This window comes from Callithrix jacchus, chromosome 8 (assembly GCF_049354715.1).
Source record: "Callithrix jacchus isolate 240 chromosome 8, calJac240_pri, whole genome shotgun sequence".
Lineage (NCBI taxonomy): Eukaryota > Metazoa > Chordata > Mammalia > Primates > Cebidae > Callithrix > Callithrix jacchus.
In genome coordinates, this window is record NC_133509.1 from 115,937,853 (window position 1) to 115,958,225 (window position 20,373).

The 20,373-nt window shown below is 41.1% G+C and overlaps 1 protein-coding gene and 1 pseudogene across 2 annotated transcripts in view; both read left to right on the forward strand.

The window, feature by feature from the left end:
• Positions 1 to 20,373, forward strand: part of TSHR (thyroid stimulating hormone receptor) — a 157,196-nt gene that overhangs the window by 14,488 nt on the left and 122,335 nt on the right. The window lies entirely within an intron of this gene.
• On the forward strand, positions 13,535 to 15,238 carry LOC103795865 (G protein-coupled receptor associated sorting protein 3-like; annotated as a pseudogene).

Sequence of the window (20,373 nt, forward strand, 5' to 3'; positions counted from 1 at the left end):
CTGCCATAAAATGCATCCCTTGATGAGGCAATGCTGTACAGGTTTTCATATTGGTAGATCAGGCATTTTATAAACCCTTGAATGATGGTGCTGGTAGAGGCACTGAAGTCAGAGAAGGCCAATCCAAAGTAACCGTGATGTTTTAAATGAGTTACTATTTCTTACAGGGTGGGAAGGGTCCAGTGTAATCAAACTGCCACCAAATGTCTGGCTGTTCTCTTTAAGGAAACGTGCCTTGTCACGGGTAAAGCATTGGACTATACTGCTGACAGGTTGATCATTTACAGAAGTATCTTGATTAGATTTTATGAAAAGGAGCCCAAGCTGTTGGGTCCATGCTTGGCTTCCATTCCTGTCACCATGGCCACTTCATTCATGTTCATTTCACCAAAACTAGATGGCATCTATAAAATGAGTCATCTCGTCTACTGGGTGTTGAGATTCACCACAAACCAGAGTAATCAGTGGATACTCTCTGATTAGCATTAATGTGAGACACAAAGGTCCACAGACTTTTGGTTCCCACTCCCAAAGGTACATCCATATTTGTTTCCTAGACTTTCTTGTTCCCTATTTTCCAATATTATTCTTTCCAGGCTAGTGGTCAACCAGCTAAGTTACTTGCTACTTTGGTATTCCACATATACCCTTGTCATGGTTCTTTCTCCCTTCATACAAAGAAAATGATTGCTCTAATGCTCACAGATCAACTGACTGAACATTTCCTTTCACCATTGTCTTTTAAGGTCACCCTTGAGTGGGGCTGTACTGTACTTTTTTTTTTTTTTTTGGCTGGCATTCATTTATTGTGCCAATCTGTAAAGCAGGCACCAACCTATGAACTCCCTCAAGTGGTCCTCGGGAGCTCTCCATGAAGCCAATTTCAGTGAGAGTGCAGCAGAGATAAGGGAAGTGGGAGTCTAGGCCACCTATTCATGAATTCACCTTCCCCTTCCAGACTTGCTTGATCCAAAATGTAAAATTTCTATCATAAAATCAATCGCTGGTGTACTCACCTTATTTTATGACTCAGTAAAACTGACAATACCCAATTCACAATGGACAGCTGCAGTCAGAGAGTCACTTGATGTCCCATTGAAGAGATCTCAGTCTCTACTAAGGCAGAATAGCATGCCAGGAATTATCTAACACATAAAGGGCATTTCTGTCCTTCAGAAGGCAGATCCTTGCTCCAAAACCTTAAGAGCCTGAGCTTTCATTCTCTTGTTGGGACCTGCTGGAGAATCCACAGAACATCCTTGCCCAGGATGGATACCTGTAGTGTTATAAGATCTGCTGGGGCCGGGCGCAGTGGCTCAAACCTGTAATCCCAGCACTTTGGGAGGCCGAGGTGGGTGGATCACGAGGTCAACAGATCGAGACCATCCTGGTTAACATGGTGAAACCCCGTCTCTACTCAAAATACAAAAAATTAGCTGGGCATGGTGGCGCGTGCCTGTAATCCCAGCTACTCAGGAGGCTGAGGCAGGAGAATTGCCTGAACCCAGGAGGCAGAGGTTGCGGTGAGCCGAGATCGTGCCATTGCACTCCAGCCTGGGTAACAAGAGCGAAACTCCATCTCAAAAAAAAAAAAGATCTGCTGGGCTGTGTGGATCACACGGCAGGGCAGCTGATATCTCAGCCTAAATCTGTTATAGACTCTTGTTTTAGGTCCTACCTGAAACTGGCAGCCTTCTGAGTTATCTGATCAATGGGAAAATAGGTTATACTGCTGCCACAAGCCAAGAGGCCCAGCAAGTGCTGTACTTCTGTGTAAAAGGCAGAAAGGGCAAGATACAACTATGTGTCCTGCACTTTAGAAGGGATTTTTTTTTTTTTTTTGAGACAGGGTCTCACTCTGTCACCCAGACTGCAGTGCAGTGATGCGATCTCGCCTCATGCAACCTCCGCTTCCCAGGCTCAAGTGATTCTCTTGCCTCAGCCTCCCAAGTAGCTTGGATTACACAGGTACATGCCACTACTGACCGACTAATTTTTATATTTTTAGTAGAGAGGGGGTTTCATCATGTTGGCCAGGCTGGTCTTGAACTCCTGACCTCAAATCATCCACCCCTCTTGGCCTCCCAAAGTGCTGGGATTACCCAGGCATGAGCCACCACACCCAGCCAGAAGAGATTTTTTTTTTAGAATGCCCCAGACAAAGCACATTGCCAATGGAAGAGGTCCCTGAATCTTTGCAGGATTTATCTGCTACCCCCCGACATTCAGCTTTCTTCTACTTTTTGCCCATCTACTCTAATTAGCATATCATCAGGTAGCAGACTAGTATGATGATGTGTGTGGTGTCAAGACTACCTGTCCCTGCAAACTCCTATGAAATGGAGCCCCTGGGGCAAAACAGTGAATAGCTATTGCTATTTTTCCTGTATAAAGGTTTACTACTTTTGATTCTCTCTATTGATAGGAATCAAGAAGAGAACACGTGCACCAGATCGATAATCACATATAAAGTGCTAGAAGCTGTGCTGATGTGTTCCAGTGAAGACATATCTGGCACAGCAGCTATGATAGAACCTACCTATTGGTTAAGTTTGTTAAAGTCCACTGTCACTCACCACAATCTATTTGGGGTTTTTGTTTGTTTTGTTTTTTACAGGCAGCAGATAGGTGAATTGAATGAGGATATGAAGCGTCCACTATTCTTCATCCTTTAAGATCTTTAAAGTTGACACTAATATCTGCAATGTATCAATATAAGCTCAAACCTTGTATCCAATCATCTTCAGGAAGTCTTGGATTTCTGTTTACCAGGTGACAGTTATTTTGGCAAATGGCCAGAGGTCCCTTTTAGGAATGATGGGGGGACATTAACCAATAATGCTTGTAGTGACACTGTGGGCACTTCCCTAGGGGGATCCAGCAACACTTTTAATCAGTGGATTCCTGATTCCTGAGACATTCAAGATTTAAAATATCTGGCTCTTAAGTTTATGAAATATAGTAACTTATGTGGTTACTATACATGGTACTAGAGGGAAGAATTTTCTATAACACAAATTTTTAGATTTAAATTAATGCCCTGAGGCCAGATAAATGAAGTGTAAACTATAATTACAAAACACCTAGTTCTTCAGTGTTTGGATTTATGAAAATTGTCATGATTTTTATCTATTGTGAGTTATTAATCCAAGTTACTTTTATTACATTGTAACAGTTTTAGGTATAACATAAATTACACAGGTTTTTGTTTTTTGTACCACCTGTAAAAATCCTATCATTGTTCTGTGGGAGGGTTTGTGCTCAGTTATGTGTTTGTGTTAACTTTGTGCCCAGACCCATACTATATGTCTTCACATACAATATCTCAGTGCTCACCGTGGTCTTCCTTAGGAGGTATTTGACTCTAATTTAGATGCAGAAACTGAGACCCAGAAATGTCATCTTTCTTTGACTTTTATGTCACAGCCAGTAAGAGAAAGAGTCAGAATTCAAATTTGTGTCTCCTAACTCTAAATCCAAAGCTCCTTCTATATTCCACAGCTCTCTTCCTAAATCTGGTCTGTTTTCCTTCTCTCTCCCTCTCCCTCCCCTCCTCCTCTCTCCATTGATGTGAAATTCACACAACATAAAATCAACCATTTTCAAGTGCACCTGCCATTCAGTGGCATTTAGTATATTAACAGTAGTGCATAGCTATCACCTCTATCTAGTTCCAAAATATTTTTATCATCTCAAAGGGGAGCTCATGCTGATGAAACAGTCATTCCCCATTCCCCACTCCTCCCAGCCCTGGAAACCATGAATCTGCTCCCTGTCTCTATGGGTTTACCTATTCTGGATATATTGTAGAAATGGAATCCTACCATGGGTGACTTTTGTATCTGACTTCTTTCACTTAGCATAATGTTTTCAAATTTCATCCACATCATAGAGTGAGAAAGAGTATGTGCAATCAGACAAGTGACCCAAAGGGAAAACAAATGTTAATAGGCCTGGCTAAAGCTTGCAGGAATTTTTGGACAGCTTCATTTCTGACACACCAATGTAGGTAGCAGCCCCATTCAATGCTCCAATACCTTATACCTTAGCTATAAAAATCTGAACATCAAAAAATCTGTGTACTTACTCTCAGAGGCTTAGAGCTACAAAACTACTTTCCCATGTCAAAAGGTTTTAAGAGTTCCCATCTTGTGAAGGAGGCTGTTTCTAGCCAGTTGGCAGAGGAACGCTATGCATTTATCCTTTCTGGATCTTACAGTAATCTTAGGCGACATTTCTAGAAAGCGGTGACTTAATAGCAACGCATGAAGCCATTATCCATAACTCTTTTATGAGTCAATATCCATGCAAAGGAAGCTGAAGAACAATTCTAACAATATTCTATTTCTATCGATGTTTCTTATCATAGTATTGGCTTCTATAACCTTATTTTTTAAGTCTCCATTAACAAATTTAACCGATGTATCACAGAAGAAAATTTGCTGTGAATTGGAGAATGTTTAAATGAGAGATATAAATTATTCTTCACCTTATGTTTACCAAAACTTACTCTTCAATTATTTTTCCCCAGTCTGCTTTAGATGTGGAGACAGAAGAGGGGTGGTCTAATTCTTATCTCCCACCATCTCCCTGCATGGGAGATTTTATTTATCTACTCAATTCAGAGGACAAACAATCTAGTAAGATCTGTAGAATCTGCTCTCCCCACATTGAGTGATTATAAGGAGCTCATGAGCTAATGCTGGTAGCATGATGTAACAGAAAATGCCTTGATCATAGGTTAGCTATTATCACTAATGCGGTGGTAGGTCTGACAGCCTGTCAGATGTGGCCTGATTTAACCCTCAGTGCAAGCATTATATCAATTTGTGGAGGGCAAGCTTCCACATGGGGACCATCCAGCAGCTGTTTGGCAACAGGCTTGGACAGCTTTATTAGGAAGAGCAACACTTGTCTACTTTTCAAAGGGGACATTTTAAAGACTTCCAAGAGTTCTTATCTTCTTCCAGATATATTCCACCCCAGGGAGAAACAACTAGCAGGGTAAAGGGACTGAAATTCTAACTAGGGGGTCTCTGTCCCAATGGAGCCCATTAATCTGCAAGATGGATTTGTCTGTTCTGTGTCAGAGTTTGGCTGAAAAGCCTGTTAGTATTTGCAAACCCTCCAGATGCCGGTATTTAATGCTTGGTTGGCCTTATGTAGCATAACCAAATTGCCATTTCACAACCATCCTCAATCCCTGGAATTTAAAACAACAAAGCCAGAAGCTCTGAAATGTGCTTTACGAAGCGTGAAAGAATCTTTTAAGGCTCTGTCTGATTCAGTTCTGTGTGATGATAGAAGGCCTAATGTAATTACGAAGGATTCCTTTTACTCACAAGACATTTGGCACTTTACAGAAACTATGTATTTCAAGACCAAAAAAACAGGGTGGTTTGGAGGGATTGTGCTCTTTTTGTGCTGTTATCCAATATCTTCAATATCAGCAGTAGCAAAATAGAGAGGAAAAATATCTGGTATAAAGCTATGTCAGCTAAAAGTCATGATGAAGAGCAGAGGACAGTTTTCCACCAAATTCAGAGAAATTGTTGTGTGTCTATGTGAAAGGACTATTGGCAGAGTAACAGTAGTAAGTAGAAATGGACAGTGGAAGTCAGGAGACCTTCCAGAAGTCCTAAGCATCTTAGCAAGGCACTTAATCATTCCATGCCTTACCTTTTGCATCAGTTAAAGGAAAACCTTAAGATGGTCCTGTCCTATTTCAGAAACTGTTGGGAAGACCAAGGACATCATTGTTCAAATGTTCATGGAACTCTTCCTTATTCAGGGACAATCTTCCCCATTCAGCAGAGTAAGACCATGGGAGGTTATCGTTTGTCAAATATTTTGAAGGACACAAACTTATTATGCAGGAATTTTGAAAGAATTTGAGTATTAAAACAAAGCAACACAAATGAAATATTTAATTTAAAAGTACCTACACCCATCCTTTTCTTCTTCTATTTTGTAGCAACACAAGATGAGTCCTCCACCTGCATCCATGTTCTTGTGGTTTCCTCACCCTGCTTCTACTTTTTCCTCCCTCTCCCACTCTCTCAGATGCTTTTTCACAGCTATCTAAACACTCAAGTGTCTTTCCTCTAAAAAAAAATTTCACTCCATAGTTCACTGCATCCACCTACCACTCCTTCCCTGTCTGTATCTTTCCCTTCACAGCTAAATGTTCATAAGGAGTTTTCTCATGTTGCTCTTCTGATTTTTTTTTTTTTTTACTTCCCATTCACCATTTAGCTTAGTGCAGTCTGGCTTTTGCCCCCATTACTCAACTGAAAAAGGTCTTGCCAAAGTCAAGTTAACAACCTTTGTTGCAAAATCCAAAGGACATTTTTAGATCCTTTCCTAAGTTGACTGCTCGGAAGCTTTTGTCACTGCTGATTGCTTCGCTTGGTTTTCTGCACATCACACTCCCTGATTGCCTGGTGCCTTAGTCCGGGTCTTCTGAGCAGCACAGGAGGCAGGGCCACTGTCTCACAGTGGGTAGGACACTGAGTTGGTGAGGTGTGCAAACTGCACTCCTCTCAGCTTAACAGCAAGTGCATTCTGTAAGGGAGCCCTCACTTCCACAACAGCCACAGCCCATCCCTTGCATGATATAGATCTGCTTCTCCACACACATTTGGGGAACAGATTATCCAGGATTCCAGTGGGCCTGTCTTTCTGAGGGGAAGCTTAGAAGAGGCCTAGTCCCCATCACTTTGGGAGGCCAAGAAGGGAGGATTGCCTGAGCTCAGGAGTTCGAGAGGTCACCAGCCTGGCCAACATGGTGAAATACATCTCTACTAAAAATACAAAAATTAGCTGGGTGTGGTGGTGGATGCCTTTAATCTCAGGTACTCGGGAGGCTGAGACAGGAGAATTGCTCAAACTTGGGAGGCGGAGGTTGCAGTGAGCTGAGATAGTGCCACTGTGCTCCAGCCTGGGCAACAAACAGCAAAACTCCATCAAGAAGAAGAAGGAGAAGGAGAAGGAAGAAGAAGAGGAAGAGGAGGAGGAGGAGGAGGAAGAAAGAGGAAACTTAGGGAGTAGTCTGACCCCCGTTGCTGCAGTTGGTCTATCTTGGACCACAACTGGTACTTATCCTCTCTCTTCCACTGTTCATTTTAAATTCATCCTCAGCTTTCACCTCTGCTGGTCTTGATGACTTATCTGCTGATATAATCAAAGCTTTCAGTTTTGAGGGCTTTGAACCCATAGTAACCATACTTTTCTTAGGCTGGGATTATTGCCCTTGTTCATCTGCAGCCACAATTGAGCAAGTATGTCCAACTGGATCATCTGAGTTCACATGTATTTCTCCCTGTCCTCATTGTGAAACAGCAGCCCTACCTCTTCCTCCTGATCAGGGTCAGTGACTCCTAACAACATTCTGACTCCTCCTTCAGCCTGCTGGTCTCTGTATACAGGAAGTCCTGAATGCGCAAGTGGCAGTCATAGCTTGAGCTCTCCACAGAGCCTAGTATTATAGGAAGAGGAAACACAGACTCTTCCAGTGAATCATTACATTTGACAAGTGGACCCTTTCCTGCTTCTGCCCAGTGGTTCCCAGACCTATATATTCTTCTAATTGAGATAACATCCATGTTGAGTTTTGTAATTCAGTGACTAGCCTGCATGATGATACCCCACCATGGCAGATGCCATGATTTAGGCAATTGCCTTCAAATTGGCACTCCACTTGTGCCTTTGGTAGGCTATTCCATTGCTCCATAGAGCTACCTGCCTCTGGATTACGTGGTATGTTAATATAACCAGAGCATTCCATGGTCACAAACTCACTCATCTCCTCCTCTGTGAAATGTGTCTCTCCTGGTCAGATGCTATGTTATATGGAATTCTATGTCTGTGGGTCAGTTTCAAGTCCTCCAGCTAGTAGTGCTGCCTGGGACTTTGTAGGTAAGAAAGACAAACAGTCATCTAGAATAAATGTTTACTACCATGACCATAAGCCACTGGCTCTTCCAGGAAGAAATTGCTCAACGTGTCATGAAGTGGCCATGTGATCTCCTGAAGAAAGTGCCACATTGATGTCTGCTGCTAACCAGCTGGGCTTTCAGTGGGCGTGATGGCCAGATCAGCCTTTGTGTGAGTCCATGCTTTTGGCCCATGTGTAACCTATATCTCTGCCACTGTGGCCACTCTGTTAATATACTAATTGTGCTGGTTCTGTGGTGGCCAATTGCAAATATTGGCTATGTCAACTGATCAAATCATTTCGTCTTGGTTAGTCTATGCCTCTTCTATGGTGGCTGCTTTCTGGTGGTCACTAATATGTGATACAAAGATCTTAACATATCACGCCTACTTCTATGTATCCATCCTCCAGCGTTCCTTCTATGAAATCTTCTAGGCTTTTTCTTCCCAGGCCCTTAATCAGCTAGCTGGCCACTCCATTTGCTCACAGGTTCATATATATTCTTACCTTGAGCCACTTTTCCTTGATATCTACCTATTGGGAACACTTTTCCCTTGCCACTGTCATGTAAGGCCACTTCTAAGTGCAGCTGATGTCTGTTTTTGGTAAATATAACCAACATCCACATACTAATTCAACTGATCCCTTAACCAAGCTCTAGATTTTTTCTCTCCTTTTAGCTGCTGCTCTGGGATACCTCATATACCCATAGGTGTGGACCAAGGGAGAGGCACTGCTGCAATCTTAGTAGGTGGGTGGGGTTCTGGGCTACCTGCTCATGGAGTCGACTTGTGCTTTGTTGTACTGCTCAGGTTTGATTCCTGGTATATCACTTTCCACTAGACAAATTGCTGCTGAGTTTGCCTGACATTCTGACTTAATGTGTTCTACAGAGCTCAGCTCACAAGGGGCAGTTTAGAATGCATAGTTACTAGTTTCTATGGTCAAATACTCAGTCTCAAACAGAGCTCAGTAGCATACCACGAGATGTTTTTCTGCACTGCAGATGGTGTGGCCTCACTCTAGAACTCCAGGGTACTGTATTTTGATTCTTCTATGAAGGTTTGCCATGAACTCCATACCACACTATCTCTTTTTTCACTATTCACTCCTCCAACACAGTAGAGTCTATTAGATCATAGGGCCCAAAAGACAAGGCTGCTTGTACCACAGCCTGGTGCTGCAAAGTCCTACTCAGGTTCTATTCCAAGTTGTCAGACTTCCATGTAAACTGATACACAGGCAAAGCAATCTTCATACAGTATTCTATTCGATGAATAGATCACAGCTTATTTGTCCATTTTCTTAGATATAAACAAAAGCATAACTCTTAACTGTAACTTCTGAGTTCATTCAGCTCTTTCTAATATCCCTCTGGACCAGATACAGGCCTTCTCACTCAGTGTTCAATTGCTTGTCAGTTGCTGTCAACTTTATCTCAGCATTAGCTATCTGTAGTAGCTTCAAACTTAACAAAACTTCAGCTAATTCCTTCATCCTTATATTCATTGCTTTCCTTCTTCTTCCTTGCCTCCTCCTTAGCAGCATCCCTCCAACACACAACATACACAACACACACACACACACACACACACACACACACTTTTCTAAAGCATGAACATTGCACAAGCCAGGGAAGTTCTCTCACAGAGCTTTCTTCCAAGCCACGATTGATTAAAGTTTTTAGTAATTGGGCTGCCACTTTGTGCCAGGGAGTATCTGTGCCCCCTGAGCCACCCAGAATGGGATCCTTATTACCAGCTGACAGGAAGCTGATATGCTCCCCAAACCCCATTTTACCTCCTGCCTTCTCAGACCAATTCCAGTACAGACTGTATTAGTTCAGTTATTCTGGGGAGCAGATGCTGAGACAGCGTTAGGAGTACAAGTGGTTCATTGAAAGATAACATCTGTGAAAAATACAGGAGGAGAGCCCCAGACTGTTTTACAGATCTGACAAAGTCCTGGCTAAAGCAATGGAGAGCTCTAGAGCAAAGACTGCCTGTTAGAGAAACCCACATTGGGCATAGAGGCCAGGCTGTAGCACTGCTGCCATGCTCATCCCTGGGCTGTAGGCTTCCTGGGAGGAGTACAGCCTTGGTTAAAACATGATGATAGTATCTGCAGCTGGTGCAGATGGAGGCTGGCAGCCAACTGCCTCCTGTCAGTTACACAGAAAGCTGTTTCCTGGAGGGAGACCTGAGTATTGCATCTCTGTGGCTGCCATACCCATTTTCTTTTTCATCTTCTCTGTCTGGACATCTTTGCCTTTCTGCACCAGCTTCTCTTCTTTCTCTACCTATCATTTAAATGATGCTGGATGGTTTTTAGGTTCTTATCTCATGCCACACTTCTCCAGCCTCACCTACTCTCATTCATATATCTAATGTGATTCTAACAAATTTGAATTTCAGATCTCTAAGCCAGGTCTCTTTTCTGAGCACTAAACTTATTTCATCCAATTGCCCAGTTAAATATCATACAGACTCCTTACATTTAACATTTCCAAAGGTGACCTTTTGTATACCCATCTCAGTGAATGGATCCACTAATTACCCAAATGCTCAAAACAGACAGTATAGTCATCTGCAACAACGTGGATGAACCTGGAGGACATCATGTTATGTGAAATCAGCCAGACACAGAAAGACAAATACTGCATGATTTCACTCAAATATGGAGTCTAAAAACATTGATCTCATAGAAGCAGAGAGTAGTAGTAGCACAAGCTCGTCCTTTTTATGGGAACATTCTTTATTTCCAATCTTTTTTTTTCTCTATAATTAACCCTTTCCCATCCTTGACTTTTCAAAATTATAATACATATGAAAGCACAAAAATAGCAATACAGATACCTATGTGCTACCACAAAAATTAACCAGAAGTTAAATTTGGTTTGGATGAATTTTGGTAAAAATTGATCAGAATCTTCTGGTTTTGCTAGTTTCCCTCCACTTCAGTCACTTCTATTATTTCAGCCACCTTGAACTATTTTTGTATTCTAGAATGTGCCATTCGCTCTGCTGCTCTTATTGCTTGCACAAGCTATTCCTTTTAATGGGAACATTCTTTATTATTGAGTGGTTACCAAAGGCTGTATGGAGAGTCAGGGGAGGAAGAAATGGGGAGAGGTTGGTCAACAGGTATAAAGTTACAGTTACGTAGGAGGAATAAATTCTGATGTTCTATTGCACAGTAGGGTGACTATGTTAACAATAATGTTTTGTGTATTTCCAAATAGCTAGAAGAGAGAATGTTGAATGTTATTGCCACAAAGAAATGATAAATGTTCGGGGTGATGGATTTGCAAATTACTCTGATTTAATCATTATACAATGTATACATATATCAAAACAGTATACTGTATGCCAAACATATGTGCTAACTAAAAATAAGAGAAAACTAAAAACATAAAATCAGTATTTCAAGACAAAGAAAAACAGACACATAGGATCATTCTTGATACTTTCTTCTCACTCATCCCTAATATCAAATCCATTATCAACTATGACTAGTCTAAATAGCTCTTGAATCCATCTTCATTTCATTTGTTTTACTGCCCTCTGAGTTCTCACCACTAACATTTTTTTTTCCACTTGCATGGAAATGGAGTTTCTTTTGTTCTTGCTAAACACAGCGACCAGGGTGATCAGCCTGTACTGCAGATGGGGTCTTGATCTCCTGAGTGAAACACGTTACTGGCTTCCATTGCTCTTCGGAAAATTTCAGACTCTTCACATGGTTTATGCAGGTCCCATGACCTGGCCCTGCTTGCTTCTCTTTTCAGGCAGATCTTTTACTAGTCCCTCCACTTCAGTCACTTCTTTTATTTCAGCCACTTTGAACTATTTTTATATTCTAGAATGTGCCATTCACTCTGCTGCTCTTATTGCTTGCACAAGCTATTCTTTTTTCTGGGAACATTCTTTATTTTCAGTCTTTTTTTTTTCTGTAATTAACCCTTTCCCATCCTTGGCTTTTCAAAATTATAGTACATATGAAAGCAAAAAAAATAGCAATACAGATACCTATGTGCTACCATCAAAATTAACTAGAAGTTAACAATTTGCTTTATTTAACTTAGCTTTCTCTTTGATTTTTGAAATAAATAAAATGTTACTGAAACAGCTACAGCTCTGCCACTATCCACGTTTTCCTTCTCTCCCCATGCAGGGATTAAAATATAATTCTATTGTTTTTTAACCTCTCTTGCTGTTAAGAAATCTGCCACCAGTTCAGTTATCTTTCTCTTGATGCTTTCATCTTTGACTTTTATTTGCTTTTAAAGGCTCTTTGTCTTTAATGTTTAACGGCTTTACTGTAATGTGTGTAGATACTGAAAAATTTTTATTTACCTTGCTTTGAACTCATTGTTCTATTTTGAATGAGAAGTTCTTAGCCATTATATCTTTAAAACTGTCTCTCCTAGTTTTCTCTGTTCTTTTCTCATGTGAGACCTATTAGATGTAACTTGGATCATTTATCCTTCATTCTTGTCTTTCAACTTCTCTTTTGTGTTTTCTAATATGATATCTCTCTGTGCTACATTTTATCTAATTTCTTAGCTTTATGTACATTTCCAGGTCACTATTCTTCAGCTAACTACTCATCTGTCTATTCCCTTTCTGTTATATTGCAGTTGTCTACTCTGTTTCATGTATCTGTTCATTTTTGTGGTCTTGATCATGTCTTTTATGTCTTAAATTATTTCAAGCAAACTTATTTTATAGTCACTGTGAAATTATTCTTTTCTCTGTAATTCTTGGGGGTGTCAGTTTGCTAATTGTGAGATCTTACTGGCTCTTTCATGGTGGATTGTTACCCTTTTATTTTATAATTTTAGATTATAAACTCATTTATCATTGGAAAAAATGGCTCATAGGGCGTTCCACATTTGTTTCCAGCAACACCATTAGGGATTTCACTACTCAGGGACATATTTTATGATAGTTTCTGAGCTTGGGAGGTGTCTCAGCCATCCAGTCATTTAAATGCCAACCAAAACACGTAAGTTTATGGGCAGGTGCATGGTTCCAGATTCTCAAGAAGTTTTTTTAAAAAAATAGAGTATTGAGTTTGATGCAGTGGCAGGGGCGGGGGCAGGACACCTCTTTGCCATTCAGACTGTGGGGAAAGCAGTGGGAATCCAAGTGAGAAGCAGCCAGAGGGGAGCAGAGGAGAGGATGGGGAGGCTGACGACCTGGGCCCTGAGCCTGTGAAGGGTGTGACTCTTCTCTAGCGGTGAGGACTCTTCTTCTGCGGGAAGGATAGCATCTCTTGAGGCCGCTGCTATATGAGCAGGCTGACACAGGTGAGGATGAGGTCTGTTCCTCTCTAGGTTCCTGTAGAGATCTGTAGGTAGCTGTTCACTAAGAAGTTAATTAAGAAAGAGAACAAAAACTATTCATTTGGATCTATGGTCTGTCTCCGCTGGTGGCTGTGGTGGCTTTGGATTGTCAGAAGACCATCACTTTCAACAGGTCTGCACTTGGGAACAATCATGCTTCCCTAGCCCAAGTACACTTCTGCCCTCTGTATTATTGACAGAGGCTGTATGTTTGGAAAGAGAATGCAGCAACTACTGAACTGACAGTTGTCTCTGACTCTTGCCACCAAGTTTTTCTCTGACCCAGTGAAAGTATGTTAAGATATCAACCTACGATATATTGAGAACCAAAGCCAAGATGGGACAGGGTCACATAACTGGGCTACAACCATGACTGGGACTAAGAATAGGACAAGAGCCCAAGACAAAACTGAAAAAAACGGCTACTGTACAAGCTAAAGCTGGAGCACAGAGGGAGTCTACAGGTGTGGTTAGGCTTGTAGCTAAGACCCGGGCCAAAACAAAAGGTGAGGCAGGGTCTCAGACCGATGCTGTGGCAGAGATGAAGGCAGTGTCCAACAACGAGGTTGTTGCTGAGATGAAGGAAGGAGCTCTGTGAAAGCCTAAGGCCCTGGGCAAAGTCACTGGAGTTTTCAGTCTCAAGGCTGGGGATGCGTCCACCAGCTCCCCATGTAAAAATGAGGCTGGTATTGATGCCTGGGTCTGGGCTGTGGAAGAGGCCACTATCAACTCCTGGTTCTGGAATGGGCAAGAGGCTGGTAATCATTTCAGTGCTAAGAATGATAAACCTGAAATTGGTGCCCAGGTCTGTGCTGAAAAGTTGGAGCCTGTGGCTGGGGTCAGTTACAAACCTAGGTCAGGGTCTGAGGAAGAGAATGTTATTGGGAACTGGTTTTGGGAAGGAGATGATGCTAGTTTTGACTCTAATCCTAAACCTGTGAGCAGGACAGTCAGGCCTCAGCCTGTGGATGAAATTAATGAAAACAAAGATAGACCCAAGGACTGGTCTGAGGTAACTATCTGGCCCAAAGCCCCTGCTGTGACTCCAGTGGTGTTGGGACTAGATCCCAGGCACCATCTGGGGCGAGCCCTCCTCCATATACTGTTCTGGCCTCCGCTGAAGAAAATGCCTATTCTTTACCTGAGGCAACAGCCTGCCCTTCTAAGAACACTTACTCATGCTCACAGCCTGTCCCTGGGTGTCCTTTTGTATCCAGACCAGAGATGAGATTAGACACCAAATCAGGATCAGGGAGGTAAATGGGATTAAACCATTAGCTTGCCCTTGCAAAATGCAATGCTATATGGCTTCTGAGGAATTTGAAATACTTATTAGCTTACTTAAGTCAACTACTGATCCTCTTCTTCATAAAATAGCACAGATCGCCATGGGTATCCATACTGTTCACCCGTTTGCCCCAGAGTTTATTAATAAAATGGTGTAGTGACACTTATTGAAATCTTGCTCAGTTTTCCTTCTCCAGAAATGAGAAAATTATTCACATTCTTATTAGTAATCACTCTGAATCCTCCTTCTGGGGATGAAGGACAATGCAAAACTGAATTACATGTTAAGCATATGTGTGAAGACAGCCTGTCATTTCCTTTGAACTAACTGGATTAAAGATACTAGGACAGGTGACTACTGATTTTGTCCATCACTACATTGTTACCAGGGACATTTCAGAGCTTTTTCATTTGCCATCCTCAGGAAAGTGCAAAACCAGGTGTCTTGTTGTGAAAGTACTTTTAAATATGTCTGAACATCAACTACAATCAATATGAAGGCATTGGCAGCGTCAAAACTCACCTTTAACCATAAAGAGGCAAAAGCCAATCTTGTTAGTGCTGTGGCCATATTAATAAAGGCGCATATCAGAAAGGGCTCAATTGTAGTTGTTGATACACTCACAGGCATTTTCAGGGAATTTAAAGGGATCATTGAAACAATGTAAATGAGCCAGAGATAGAACACTTTGAACCATCCCATACGTTCTCAAAGAGCCTTGCATCATGCTTTGGTTATTACAGTGTACAATACAAGTTGTACATTGCATCTTTAACACAAAATTACCTGTGACAGGCTCTAGGTTTGAGCTAAACTATTTTGTGAGTATCAGATGAATATTTAATCTTGGGCTGAAAATGTTTGTTGCTTTTTATCTTATCTAGATTGGCATATTTTTAACTTTTTTTATCGGTTGGCTCATCACATTATTTTTTTTTATTGCATTTTAGGTTTTGGGGTACATATGCAGAACATGCAAGACATTTGCAATAGGTACACACATGGCAGTGTGTTTTCCTGCCTTCCTCCCCTTCACCTACATTTGGCATTTCTCCCCAGGCTATCCCTCCCCAGCTCCCCCCCGCCGCTGTCCCTCCCCTCTTCCCCCCAATAGACCCCAGTGTTTGGTACTCCTTTCCCTGTGTCCATGTGTTCTCATTTATCATCACCCACCTATAAGAATATGAATATGAATAAGAATATGCAGTATTTCATTTTCTGTACTTGTGTCAGTTTGCTGAGGATGATGTTCTCCAGATTCATCCATGTCCCTACAAACGACACGAACTCATCATTTTTTATTGCTGCATAATATTCCATGGTGTATATGTGCCACATTTTCCCAGTCCAGTCTATCATTGATGGGCATTTGGGTTGATTCCAGGTCTTTGCTATTGTAAACAGTACTGCAATGAACATTCGTGTGCATGTGTCCTTATAGTAGAACGATTTATAGTCCTTTGGATATATACCCAGTAATGGGATTGCTGGGTCAATAGGAATTTCCATTTCTAAGGCCTTGAGGAATCGCCACACTATCTTCCACAATGGTTGACCTAGTTTACACTCCCACCAACAGTGTAAAAGTGTTCCTATTTCTCCACATCCTCTCCAGCATCTGTTGTCTCCAGATTTTTTAATGATCGCCATTCTAACTGGCGTGAGATGGTATCTCAATGTGGTTTTTGATTTGTATCTCTCTAATGACCAGTGATGATGAGCATTTTTTCATGTTTGTTGGCCTCATGTATGTCTTCTTTTGTAAAGTGTCTGTTCATATCCTTTGCCCATTTTTGAATGGGCTTGTTTTTATCCTGTAAATCTGTTTGAGTTCTTGGTAAATTCTGGATATCAGCCCTTTGTCGGATGGGTAGACTGCAAAAATTTGTTCCCATTCTGTTGGTTGCCGATTCACTCTAGTGACTGTTTCTTTTGCTGTGCAGAAGCTGTGGAGTTTGCTTAGGTCCCATTTGTCTATTTTGGCTTTTGTTGCCAATGCTTTTGGTATTTTGGTCATGAAGTCCTTGCCTACTCCTATGTCCTGAATGGTTTTGCCTAGATTTTCTTCTAGGGTTTTTATGGTGCCAGGTATTATGTTTAAGTCTTTAATCCATCTGGAGTTAATTTTAGTGTAAGGTGTCAGGAAGGGGTCCAGTTTCTGCTTTCTGCACATGGCTAGCCAGTTTTCCCAACAGCATTTATTAAACAGGGAATCCTTTCCCCATTGCTTGTTTTTGTCAGGTTTATCAAAGATTGTATGGTTGTAGATATGCTGTGTTGCCTCCGATGCCTCTGTTTTGTTCCATTGGTCTATATCTCTATTTTATTTAAGATAGGGAGCCAGTTCATTGTAAGTAAGCTAACTTGTTCATTAGTATCTGCTTAGCTTCATCTGTGGCTTAAAATGGCAAAAAAGAAAATATCCTTGAATTTATAATGTACTTATAGAAGACGTACACACATACGAAGATAACTAACAGTACAGAGAGAGAGAATGTGTGTGTGTGTGTGTGTGTGTGTGTGCACATGCATACTCATGGCCAAATGTGTACTCTTACATAAAGGAGGCAGGGTTTTTATAGGCTGTTTAATGTAAGAGAAACTAGTATTTTCCTCCTATTCCAGCTGTATCAGATACTCATTCCGCAATACAGAAATGACCCAGAATCTTAGTAAAAAAAAAATTGTTCAATATTAATTTTGCTTCTACATTTATAACTCTTAAATTGTCAGGCTGTTTTATTTATGTCAAAGTCATCTCACAAAAGAGAAGCGGGGAAACATTTTGTGAGTACCTATTCTATGTCAGACACTGTGTTGGCACCATATTTCACAAGGTTATATTTTCCCTATTCTCACAGTGATCCTGTGAGCTAGGTACTTGTGTTTTTATTAGAACTCATTCATTATTCTGGGTACCCTCCAATGAGAATGAGGGAGGGTAAATCCTTTTTCCTAGATTTCCACAGGAGGCAGGTGGCATAGCTGTTTTGTCTGACACCAGAACCCATCTCACCACACTACTTTACAGTCCTCCTGAAGGACATTTTGAGGTGTTGCCCCTCAAAGCTCAGAGACTGGTTTTAATGGCTTAATTTTGTAATTGATGATGTTCATGCCAGGTGTTACAATTCTTAACTTCCTCCAAATGCATGTGTCCATTAGACATTTGGCTACATCTAGCTAGAGGTCAGGAGAAAAGTCTGATATGAATAGATGGATTTTATCTGGCAGTGTCAGAAATAGTAGTTGCTCCAAACTCTGTTCAGTGAGTAAGATGGAGAATCGGAGTCATCAGCAAGGGGAACTTGTTAGATGTCCTTTGTATCTTATTCTACCCATTTGTATTTTTTATTTCCCAAGAAGCTGAAATCTGAAATTCTGCACATTGTTTTATACCCTGAATTTAAAAGGCAATTGTTTCCTTCCTCCTTGCAAAATCATGCCTTAATATTTTTACTATTCATGACTTACTCTTCTATGTGTCATATGAAAGGCCAAAGGGCTTTGTCTTTTACTAGTGGGCAAGCCTAGGCATTTCTGCATTTGTACCAGCTAGCACGACAGAATTAACTTAACTGGAGAAATTGAGACCCAGAATTGCAGCTTCAACAGTACAAAACAGGAAAGCTAGAAGCGGCTGCTGTGTCAAGCTACAAGATAGTGATTCTTGGGTGTTGGTATGGACCAGAAAGCATTCCCAGGACGTTTAGGCTGTGGATTAGTTCTCTAAGATTCATGGTGGGAATTGTCATTCCTAGTCTGAGCTGAAACGAAAGTTTCTATGTGTGAAAATACATAGTAATATGTTTTGAGGTTTTCTGACAGTTAAGAAACTAAAACAAGATCATACTATGAGTGTAACTTGCATCCCCCCCAGTTGTATATTGTAAACATCTTTGCATGTCAATAAATATGCCTCTACCACAACAACAACTACAAAATAGAATGTATACAAGGGATATACAGCTTTGGTTAGCGGGCAGATCTTTGCTGACTCACGTTCTCACTAAATGTGTAGCACTTTGACATTCCTAATTTTGTAGCAATATCTTAATTCCAACTCTGCCTGTCACATGTGCTAACATCTCTTCTTACCTGGTGTCAGCATTAAAATCCAAACTCCCAGGATCCTGAGACTGGTGATTCCTTCTCCATCATCATCCTTCTACTTCTTGAGCATTCACAGAGCTTGTTACTCTGTTTTCAGTTCTTTTGCAATATCTGCGGTGTTCGTCTATTTCTAGAGAGTTCAGCTATTCCTTTGAAATAATTGTTATGCTTTATCTAACATTTATAAGTGGTCGTCGTGGGAAGGTTTGGGGACTATGTAGACTTCCAGGAAGTCTTCATTTTTCAGTTCCAGATATTTATTGTTTTGAGGACTATATTGGGCATTGAAGAGGGTTAGTAAAACATAAATATAGATAGATAGTTGTAAGTAAGCTACACTACACTATTAACTTTACAATATAAATTAAACAACAGTTTCTCCAGGAGGATTTCTCTAACTTTTCTCAAACCTCAAAATTAGCTATTATACATAGCTAACTCACTATATATTTCCTCATTCTGCCTTTTTTTTTTCTCTTGAGACGGAGTTTCGCTCTTGTTGCCCAAGCTGAAGTGTAATGGTGCAGTCCTGGCTCACTGTAACCTCTGCCTCCCGGGTTCAAGCAATTCTCCTGCCTCAGCCTTTCAGGTAGCTGGGACTACAGGCACCCACCACCACTCCAGGCTAATTTTTGCATTTTTAGTAAAGATGAGGTTTCACCATGTTGGCCAGCCTTGTCTCAAATACTTAACCTCAGGTGATCCCCCCACCTTGGCCTCCCAAAGTACTGGGATTACAGGTGTGAGCCACTACTTCTGGCCTCACTCTATCATTCTGTCACACTATTTTAATTATATGTTAATCTGTCGGTATCATCTTCAAGATTCTAAGCTCTGAGAAAATGGCAAAGCATGTCCTTCTTCCACCAAGGCCACAGCACTGCAGAAACAAGATTATTATTCCTGAACACAGTTGCTTCAGAAAGTACTTGAGAATTTTCAGTGTCTTTTAAGAAAATTCAATTATAAGCCTGTTTTTCCCAACATTCATGCACTATCCGCCTTCCTTTTTCTCAAGTTTGTTCTTCTCTGCATGTAAATTCTCTCAAGCCTCCTCTATCCTTAAAAACAAAGAAAAAGAAGCAAACAGTAATACCTCCCCTAGTTTCCTGGACCTAAAGATTGCATTCTATATATCTTTCTGTCAAATATTACAGTTTGCTATTCCTGCACTTATACTTTTTTTTTTTTTTTGAGACGGAGTTTCGCTCTTGTTACCCAGGCTGGAGTGCAATGGCGCGATCTTGGCTCACCGCAACCTCCGCCTCCTGGGTTCAGGCAATTCTCCTGCCTCAGCCTCCTGAGTAGCTGGGATTACAGGCACGCGCCACCGTGCCCAGCTAATTTTTTGATTATACGGTTTTTTTTTTAAAGCCAGGCAAAGCAATCCTGATGCTTCCTAGATGCCAGTTCCATAAGAATATTGGTCCCCCATGAGGCAATTTCCCCACTCTGGTTCTTACCTGATGTCTGCATTTATGACTCCTGGCTGATTTGATTATTTCCTGGTGACTGCCTGAATTCTTTGCTTCTTTCTGTCCTTCAGCCCTAGTTCAATTTTCTTACATTAATTATGTTTTAAGCTTCATTCAAGTCTTATGCTGCATCCCACACTTTTTAAAAAATTAAAAAATAAAACCTTATTATTGCATTCCATGCTTTTAATTGAGAGTTCACTTGGGATTCCTC